This window comes from Bubalus kerabau, chromosome 18 (assembly GCF_029407905.1).
Source record: "Bubalus kerabau isolate K-KA32 ecotype Philippines breed swamp buffalo chromosome 18, PCC_UOA_SB_1v2, whole genome shotgun sequence".
NCBI classification, from domain to species: Eukaryota; Metazoa; Chordata; class Mammalia; order Artiodactyla; family Bovidae; genus Bubalus; species Bubalus kerabau.
This window is the reverse complement of record NC_073641.1, coordinates 56,701,873-56,712,449: the sequence shown is the minus strand read 5'-3', so window position 1 is coordinate 56,712,449 and position 10,577 is coordinate 56,701,873.

Sequence of the window (10,577 nt, the reverse complement as noted above, 5' to 3'; positions counted from 1 at the left end):
AGGAAAGTGTCACAGGCTCAGGCAGAACAATAGACATGAAAACAGTATCTACTTCACAGGGAGTGGAGAGCTGACCCTCACTGAGCTGGCCTGATCAGACAGGTTAGTGGCCAGGGACCATTTTGAATAACAGCCTTTTTATATTATAGAAAGCAGAGAGCTGACCCAAATAAATGCCCTTGCTACCTGGTCAGGGACAAGATGACAGGTGGCCAGCAGAGGCATCGACCTCTAATTCCTCATTCAGGGCTGTGCTGCAATTGAGAGAAAACCTTGGCTAGGACTGCGTTTTCACTAAGCCACAGCCGAGACCATAGGACATTACTTAAAAAAAATAATAATTTTCATATATCAATCTTTTATTTCTCTAAGGAAAAATGTAATTGTGTCAGAATAGAATGGAGTGTTTTTTTTTTCTTAATTTAGTGAAATGAAATTTGTAACTGTTTTGGCATCAAAAGTAATAAACTTCTTAGTCCATCTTGTGTTGACAAGTGTGTGTCAGATGTCAGACTATTTTGATGGGTTGGAGACTTTTGAGGAGGTGGTCAGTGCAAAACAGGTGTTCTAAAGAAGTGAAAGGGGAGACTAGAAATGATATCATTTGGTCTCTGTTTCCCCTTTTGAGTGAGTATGTTAAGTAGCTTGAATAGGAAACAGGAGTCCAAAATGGTGGTGGTTAAAAGACAAGGAAGGGAAAAAAGCCTGTGAAAACAGAACAAAAGAAAGTCAAAGGAAGGTCCAAGGACCTGAGTGAGGACCTCAGGTAGAACAAACAGCACTCCTGGCTAGCCCAATTTACATAGGGCAGGCCCAGGGGGAGGAAGAAAACATAAAAAGAGGAGCCAAAGCGCGCGCGCTCTCTCTCCCCCGCGTGCTGGCGTGCTCCCTACTCTCTTCTCTTATCATCTTTGGGTCGGCATGCCATCACACCTCAAGGATGGATTCTCTTGCTATTTTCTAAATAAAATAGAGCTGTAACACTGATTTGTCTAAGGGCTATAACAAGCTCTGTCTAAGACCCAAGAGCTGTGATGCGCCAAGGGCTTTAATGTCCGTCACTCCAAATCTCTGTTGTGACGAGACAGAACCGAGGAGCATACACTCACCTGACAAGTATAACACCCACATAACTTAGAAAGTTTTAGAACAGATAAGAAGTAGGCAGAGGAATGTATGATCTTTCTATACAGCTGAATTTTAAATACCTGTATCTGTTGAATACATTTAACTTTTGGTCGCTATTGTTTGATGAAGATGTAACTTGTTCTGGAATTTATCTAGAATTCTAGTCCTGAGAGGTTTATGCCCTTTAATTGTTGTAGTAGCCGTTGTATAATACAATGCTGGTTGGCAAGTTCCCTTCTGATGTTTATTTTTGGCAATGCAAAATGTGCTTGTTTGGGAAGTTTTCAAAGAGAGAATGTCTAGTGTGAGTTTTAGTAGATGAATTTTATTTGGGATATAAATATTTACTTGCACATTTTTTTTTTTCTATTTCAGAGGTTGTGACTCAGCTATTTCCCCATTTTATGTCTACGAATGTTAGAGAAAACTTTGGAGAAACAGGCATCTGAGGGCTTCAAAAACACTTCGGTTTAGCACAATAAGAAAGCTTAGTGAGAAAAATATTCAAAAGCATGATTAGTCTTATTAGTATGCAGATATACCTAATAAAAGAACAATACAATGCTATTTTTCATTCAGTAGCTTGTCAAATATTGTTTTAAATAAGAAGAGTTGGCTTTGGAAAAGTGGATGTTTGTACGCTGCTACAGTATACAGGATACCTTGGTAAAATATTTCTGGATAGTTATTTAACAAAACTTAGTACTAATTTGTGACTGAGCTGTTCCAATTATATGAATTAATCTTTAGGCAATCCATCAATCATATCAATACCAGATTATAGAGAATTCTTACTGAGATTTGTTTTGTAATACCCTCAAAAGAAAAATAATCCAAATGTCTTACAATATGTTAATAATAACACATTTTCACATATTCAGTTTTGCAATGCAATTAAGAATAAAAATGATGATTTCAAATGTGTTCTTACATTTATTGACACACAAAGATGAACATTACTTATTATTACATATAAATGATGATTTTAGTATAAAATGCAAATACATTTCACATACGGTTTTACATAAATGATACTTATGTATAATTTATATACACACTTTAATGCAGTTCATGCAATAATAACCTCTTTTATCATGTTTTTCTCTACTATTAAAATTTATCAAAATATTAATATACTCTTTTTCTACAAGAAATTTATTTTTTTCCAGCTTTGTTGAGGTGTAATTGCAAGTAAAATTTTACACATTTAGGAGGTACAATGTAATGGTCTGATATGTATGTGTGTATATATATATATATATATAGTGAATTAACGAAGTCACTTATTATTTCTTAAACTCATGGTATTTTAAAAATGTATTCCATAAATATTTATGATCCCAGTTTATATGCCAAACACATATGGTAGTGAGAAAATTGGACAAAATATCTGTCCTCATAAACTTTATATTTTAGTAGAAGGAAACAGGTGGGATGATTTGGGAGAATGGCATTGAAACATGTATATCATATATGAAACGAATCACCAGTCCAAGTTCGATGCATGATACTGGATGCTTGGGGCTGGTGCACTGGGACGACCCAGAGGGATGGTATGGGGAGGGAAGAGGGAGGGGGGTTCGGGATGGGGAACACGTGTATACCTGTTGCGGATTCATATTGATGTATGGCAAAACCAATACAATGTTGTAAAGTAATTAACCTCCAATTAAAATAAATAAATTTATATTAAAAAAGAAATATTTGTAATAAATAATCAAAGTCAGTGTTAGTTTAAAACTTATTGATCTGTATTTAAAGGAAATGTTAAAAAAATTAACAGCAAATAACCTAAACAATCAGGAAAATACAGCTAATACTACTAAAATGATTCCAGGACACATGGTTAATACGACATAGAAAGTGAACGTGTTAGTCGCTTAGTCGTGTCCGATTCTTTGCAATCCCATGGATGGCTCCTCTGTCCATGGGATTCTCCAGGCAAGAATACTGGAGAGGATTGCCATTTCCTTCTCCAGGGTATCTTCCTGACCCAAGGATCGAACGTGGAGTGTTGTCACTGATGAGGAACAGGGTATGGAGTAAACAAATATAACTGTACAAGAACTATGGATGCTGAGAGTGGGGTGAAATGAGAGCAAGAACCACAGTCTGCTAAGAGTTTTAGCACATTTTACCGTATGCCTAAGTTTAACAAGATTTTGACTTTCAAATACAATAAGCCACACAGACAGAAATCATAGATAAAAGATTTCACACAGAGTCTATGTATAAATTAAGGTGCAGCAAGCAAAAATTAGTTCATTTTTTTATTTAGAACTTTTATTATTAATAGAAAAAAATCCAGCATCTTGAAGGTTTATGCAGAAAAGAAGCTGAATGTCTCCTATTTCAGATGATTCTGGAGGACTCTCTAAGGTCTAAATCCTTTCCAAAATTGATTTATATTACACCCTATGTGTGCTCAGCTGTGTCCAACTCTGCAACTCCTTGGAGTGTAGCTCACAAGGTTCCTCTGTCCATGGAATCTTCTAGGCAAGAATACTAGAGTGGGTTGCCATTTACTACTCCAGAGGATATTCCCCACTCAGGGATCAAACTCAGATGTCTGGCATCTCTGCGTTGGCAAGCAGATTCTTTACCACTGCACCACCTGGGAAGCCATGTTATACCCTATAGTCCAAGCAAAACAAATATCACTAGAATCCCACTTCTTGAACTGTATTTGGAAATTTGATTTCAACCTCCAGATGTTTGGAATAGGGTATTTCTTGTGGCACAAAAACAAAGACAAAAACTGCTTTTGGTTGTTCTAGCTAGATCCTAATGTCTGCTAAGAACTTGCTTGATATTTTACATGCATGAACTTATATGCAGTTAAGGAAACAAATCGCTTCTAGGGGTAGATACCACAGTGTACATGTCTCCACACAATGCAGACATGCTATATTTAATAATGCCTGTGTGAAGTTTTCCTCTTGTATGATTATAACATTCATTTATTAAATTCTATATTAAAAAGATGGAGAGTTTCAATCTTCTAAGATCTGGAAATTCCTGTTTCAGGATAAATAATATAAATGTATATTATTCCTATGGTTAAAGATCTCAACCAGGACGAAGTTTTGAAATAGGGAATTATGTAGAGTATTGTAGGGTAATTAAAAACAAAGTCTCCTACCAAGTCAGAAAAACCTCTGCAAAGGGAGAAGAAAAATAAAAGTTTCATTACTAAATAAGCTTTAAATCAGGGTTTGATGTGAAATCACAGGCAATCCTCCAAAGAGATTGAGAAGTCAGAAAGGAATCTTACCATTTTATACAGCCAAGCAGACACAAGCCATTAAACACAGATTCACAAATGAATGATAGCTAATCCTCCAGTGAAAGGAAATAACAGTACCATTTGTCACGTGGTATATCCCCAATTCATCTGGTAATTAGGAAGACCATTTGTATCAACTAATTAGCTTTTTCCAAAGGGAAAATAAACTTCTCATATCTTTATGCCAGAATTTAAAGACCGGCACCCACCCAAATTAGCCTCCTACTTTACCAAAGAAACTGGGAGATAGGGGCACACTTTTTCTTGATGATAACATTTCAAAGAGATGGTTCCTTGGCCTTTGAAGAAACACTGGTAGGTTGTAAAACTAAGAGGTTTGTTTAGCTGGCAAAAATGTTTAAATATATCTCAGAGAACCAGAGGAAGAGCTTAAAATTGCAAGTTTTCCAAGGTAAATGTTCAAAGAAAATGATGTCTATTTCTTTTTCTTTCTATCAGAAAGAATAGTTCTTTTTTTGTTTGCTTGTTTTTAAATACTGTATTTACCTTTAGAGTGTGCATGCATTTGTGTGTGCTAAGTCACTACAGTCGTGTCCAACTCCTTGCAACCCTATGGACTGTAGCCCACCAGGCTCCTCTGTCCATGGGATTCTCCAGGCAAGAAAACTGGAGTGGATTGTCATTTCCTCCTCCAGGAGAAGGGAAATGCTTTCCTTTCTCTCCCTCCTGGAGATGGGAAAGACTATCCACTCCAGTATTCTGGCCTGGAGAATTCAATGGACTGTATAGTCCATGGGGTTGCAAAGAGTCTGACATAACCGAGCGACTTTCACTGCTCCAGAGAATCTTCCTGACTCAAGGATCGAACCCACATCTCTTATGTCTCCTGCAATGGCAGGTGGGTTCTTTACCACAAGGACCACCTGGAAAGCCCTACAGTGTCCATATCTTTATATTATGTATACAGTAACGAGTATATCACCTTAATAAACATAAGATGAGAAATTTAATGCATTCTTATAATAAGCAAGTGTATTTCTTGTTAACAATCATAAGGAAAGAAATTAATTGAGGAAATACTGATTCTGACAGGAAAGATTATAGCTGATAGGAAATATTTATGTTGAAGTCAATAATTACAACTTATTTTATAAGAATTGCATCTTCAATCAGCATTCAAGCAAGAACATCAATGTTTGGTCATCTTTAGTTTCTTTTTGTATAAATATCATATCAAAATAGAAGCATTTTTATGACTTTAATGTTTTAATAAAAATAGTAACAAAAATCAGATGCCATAGATAATTTAATTGGGAAACTGAATTGTGTTGACAAGAAGTATGAGAGTAGATACTAATGCATGTGATATTAATTTTTGAAATTGTTCCTTGCAAAAGATAATCATAAATTAGAAGCAGGCAAGGGAAAACTTTGAACTGATTGCAATTTAGGCTTATAATGGTAGTAAGTGTTTCCCAGTAATCTCATAAAGAGTAATGTAGATATTCTTTATTGAAATTGGATTCCCTGTCTTCACATTCACTGAACAAATTTGAAATCAAATTGACATACAAAACACTAAAGGTGGTACTTTTCTCTTTTGGATTTTAAGGTGGAAACGACTGTTCCTTTTCCTTGAAACTTTACACAGAACATACCTCATGGTAAGCAATCTAATAAGTGACATTTTTGGGCTCATGTTTTGCTTCACAATTTTAAAAGGAGTGACATTTAGGAAGCAATTTTTCATGAGCTAACCAAATTGGATATAGAACAAGCATGAAGCAGTTCAATTATAAAGGACTCACTGCCTCACTGAAGCAGCAACAAAGTGGAAAGGAAACCATAGAACACTGATTTTACATTCATTTTATATAATTTTGAGGTCACTTTTGTGATCTTACATTATTCATTTATCAGCATCAAAATTTTGAAAGCAGCAGATGTTTATAAAATTTACAGTGTTTATAAAATAAGACAAATGCATATCATATAAATTATATAATAGTTCCTGGCTTAGAATAAGTGCTCCAGCAATGGTAGATATTTTGTTACCATTTAAGTTTCCACATCACACTGCAGCTTCAAAAAGATTCTGGAAATGTGCACAGTAACATTAATCCCTGAAAGAAAATTTTATAGTTTAAAGTCTGAAGTGCATAAGCAAAAAAGAGTTGAATACATCCAACATATTTTTGAAAAATTTTAATCTAATTAATATTTTGTTAAACTATATAATAAAGTATATAAAGCAACAAAAAGGAAAATAGAAATCTGCCTATACTAATCTGCACCACACATTATAACAAGAGAAAACCTGAATGTGGTAAAAAGAACAGTAAAAATTAAAAAAAAAATAGATAAACTTAAGAATAAAATTTAGTGTGAAAAATGCATTATTGTTTAGTCACTAAGCTTTGTCTGACTGTTTTGCCACTCTATGGATTGTAACCTGCCAGGCTTCTCTGTCCAAGGGATTTTTCAGGCAATACCATTTGCTTTAGCAAGAGTAGCATATTCAGCTTTAAGTTTTCTAGTAAAATGCAAACAAAAATGCATATTTAAAAATGTGTTAATTTACTTACAATAGCAACAAGGGAAACCGATATATATATATATATATGTTATAGATACATATTTTTTTCCCATTTTTGAGATCTAAAAGAAGTTTCTTAATTAAGTCTTTAAAATGGAGAATTGTTATAGATCAAGAAAAAGCATGCTATTGCCTTTAATATCAGTAAATGATTTTATTCAGTAAGGTACCTACCTCCTTTGTGAAATAAAATGAAATCACTTATATCAAGGGGTTTTTTTAATGGATAATTTTAAATGGATCCAAGAGGCCATCAGAACTGAAACTGAAAGTCATTCAGTCGTGTCTGACTCTTTGCGACCCCATGGACTATACAGTCCATGGAATTCTCAAGGCCAGAATACTGGAGTGGGTAGCCTTTCCCTACTTCAGGGAATCTTCCCAACCGTGGGATCAAACCCAGGTCTCCTGCCTTTCAGGCAGATTCTTCACCAGTTGAACTGCCATTAAAGAGGTATTAAAGCATGTCTTCACCTGGTGGAAACATGAACTTTTGAACTAGGCCAAACCACAAATATTCGAAGAACTCTGAAAGAACACTTGCAAATTGTCAGAGCAGTGGACTTTTCCTCCCTCACTCAATCCTGGTGAGTCATGACTAGCTTCTGCCCCCAAATTCCAATTAAAAATTTTGTACTGCAAATTTCCGTGCTTTGTCTTTAAAAGCCCCTGACATTTGGTCCTTATTGGGACACTGTTTAGGTTGGCATTCAAATCTGTATAACCTGAATTGCAATTATTTGATCCCAAGTTAATGCTTTCTGCTTTATTATTGCCTCCTAGGATTATTTAGGATAATTCATCTTAAAAATATTCTCTTTTGAAGTTAATATATACTACCAAAGCAAAGAACAATAATTCTCTAATGAACTAAAATAGAAGTTTACATATCCCAGTTTTGTATATATATGTGTGTGTGTTCATGGGGTTCTCAAGGTCAGTGGTGCCCAATATGCTACTGGAGATCAGTGGAGAAATAACTCCAGAAAGAATGAAGGGATGGAGCCAAAGCAAAAAGAATACCCAGCTGTGGATGTGACTGGTGATAGAGGCAAGGTCCGATGCTGTAAAGAGCAATATTGCATAGGAACCTGGAATGTCAGGTCCATGAATCAAGGCAAATTGGAAGTGGTCAAACAAGAGATGGCAAGAGAAATGTCGACATTCTAGGAATCAGCGAACTGAAATGGACTGGAATGGGTGAATTTAACTCAGATGACCATTATATCTACTACTGTGGGCAGGAATCCCTCAGAAGAAATGGAATGGCCATCATGGTCAACAAAAGAGTCCGAAATGCAGTACTTGGATGCAATCTCAAAAACGACAGAATGATCTCTGTTCATTTCCAAGGCAAACCATTCAATATCACAGTAATCCAAGTCTATGCCCCAACCGGTAATGCTGAAGAAGCTGAAGTTGAACGGTTCCATGAAGACCTACAAGACCTTTTAGAACACCCAACAAAGATGTCCTTTTCATTATAGGGGCCTGGAATGCAAAAGTAGGAAGTCAAGAAACACCTGGAGTAACAGGCTAATTTGGCCTTGGAATACAGAATGAAGCAGGGCAAAGACTAATAGAGTTTTGCCAAGAAAATGCACTGGTCATAGCAAACACCCTCTTCCAACAACACAGGAGAAAACTCTATACATGGACATCACCAGATGGTCAACATCGAAATCAGGTTGATTATATATATTCTTTGCAACCAAAGATGGAGAAGCTCTATACAGTCAGCAAAAACAAGACCAGGAGCTGACTGTGGCTCAGACCATGAACTCCTTATTGCCAAATTCAGACTGAAATTGAAGAAAGTAGGGAAAACCACTAGACCATTCAGGTATGACCTAAATCAAATCCCTTATGATTATACAGTGGAAGTGAGAAATAGATTTAAGGTTCTAGATTTGATAGATAGAGTGCCTGATGAACTATGGAATGAGGTTCGTGACACTGTACAGGAGACAGGAATCAAGACCATTCCCATAGAAAAGAAATGCAAAAAAGCAAAATGGCTGTCTGGGGAGGCCTTACAAATAGCTGTGAAAAGAAGAGAAGTGAAAAGCAAAGGAGAAAACGAAAGACATAAACATCTGAATGCAGAGTTCCAAAGGATAGCAAGAAGAGATAAGAAAGCCTTCTTCAGCAATCAATGCAAATAAATAGAAGAAAACAACAGAATGGGAAAGACTAGAGATCTCTTCAAGAAAATCAGAGATACCATGGGATCATTTCATGCAAAGATGGGCTCGATAAAGGACAGAAATGGTATGGACCTAACAGAAGCAGAAGATATTAAGAAGAGATGGCAAGAACACACAGAATTGTACAAAAAAGATCTTTACGACCCAGATAATCACGATGGTGTGATCACTGACCTAGAGCCAGACATCCTGGAATGTGAAGTCAAGTGGGCCTTAGAAAGCATCACTGCAAACAAAGCTAGTGGAGGTGATGGAATTCCAGTTGAGCTATTCCAAATCCTGAAAGATGATGCTGTGGAAGTGCTGCACTCAATATGCCAGCAAATCTGGAAAACTCAGCAGTGGCCACAGGACTGGAAAAGGTCAGTTTTCATTCCAATCCCAAAGAAAGGCAATGCCAAAGAATGCTCAAACTACTGCACAATTGCATTCATCTCACACGCTAGTAAAGTAATGCTTAAAATTCTCTAAGCCAGGCTTCAGCAATATGTGAACCATGAACTTCCTGATGTTCAAGCTGGTTTTAGAAAAGGCAGAGAAACCAGAGATCAAATTGCAAACATCTGCTGGATCATCAAAAAGCAAGAGAGTTCCAGAAAAGCATCTATTTCTGCTTTATTGACTATGCTAAAGGCTTTGACTGTGTGGATCACAATCAACTGTGGAAAATTCTGAAAGAGATGGAAATAGCAGACCACCTGACCTGCCTCTTGAGAAATTTGTATGCAGGTCAGGAAGCAACAGTTAGAACTGGACATGGAACAACAGACTGGTTCCAAGTAGGAAAAGGAGTACATCAAGGCTGTATATTATCACCCTGCTTATTTAACATATGCAGAGTACATCATGAGAAACACTGGACTGGAAGAAACACAAGCTGGAATCAAGATTGCTGGGAAAAATATTAATAACCTCAGATATGCAGATGACACCACCCTTATGGCAGAATTTGAAGACGAACTAAAAAGCCTCTTGATGAAGGTTAAAGTGGAGAGTGAAAAAGTTGGCTTAAAGCTCATCATTCAGAAAACGAAGGTCATGGCATCCGGTCCCATCACTTCATGGGAAATAGATGGGGAAACAGTGGAAACAGTGGCTGACTTTAGTTTTCTGGGCTCCAAAATCACTGCAGATGGTGACTGCAGCCATGAAATTAAAAGACACTTACTCCTTGGAACGAAAGTTATAACCAACCTAGATAGCATATTGAAAACAGAGACATTACTTTGCCAACAAAGGTCCGTCTAGTCAAGGCTACGGTTTTTCCTGTGGTCATGTATGGATGTGAGAGTTGGACTGTGAAGAAGGCTGAGCACCGAAGAATTGATGCTTTTGAAGTGTGGTGTTGGAGAAGACTCTTGAGAGTCCCTTAGATTGCAAGGAGATCCAACCAGTCCAT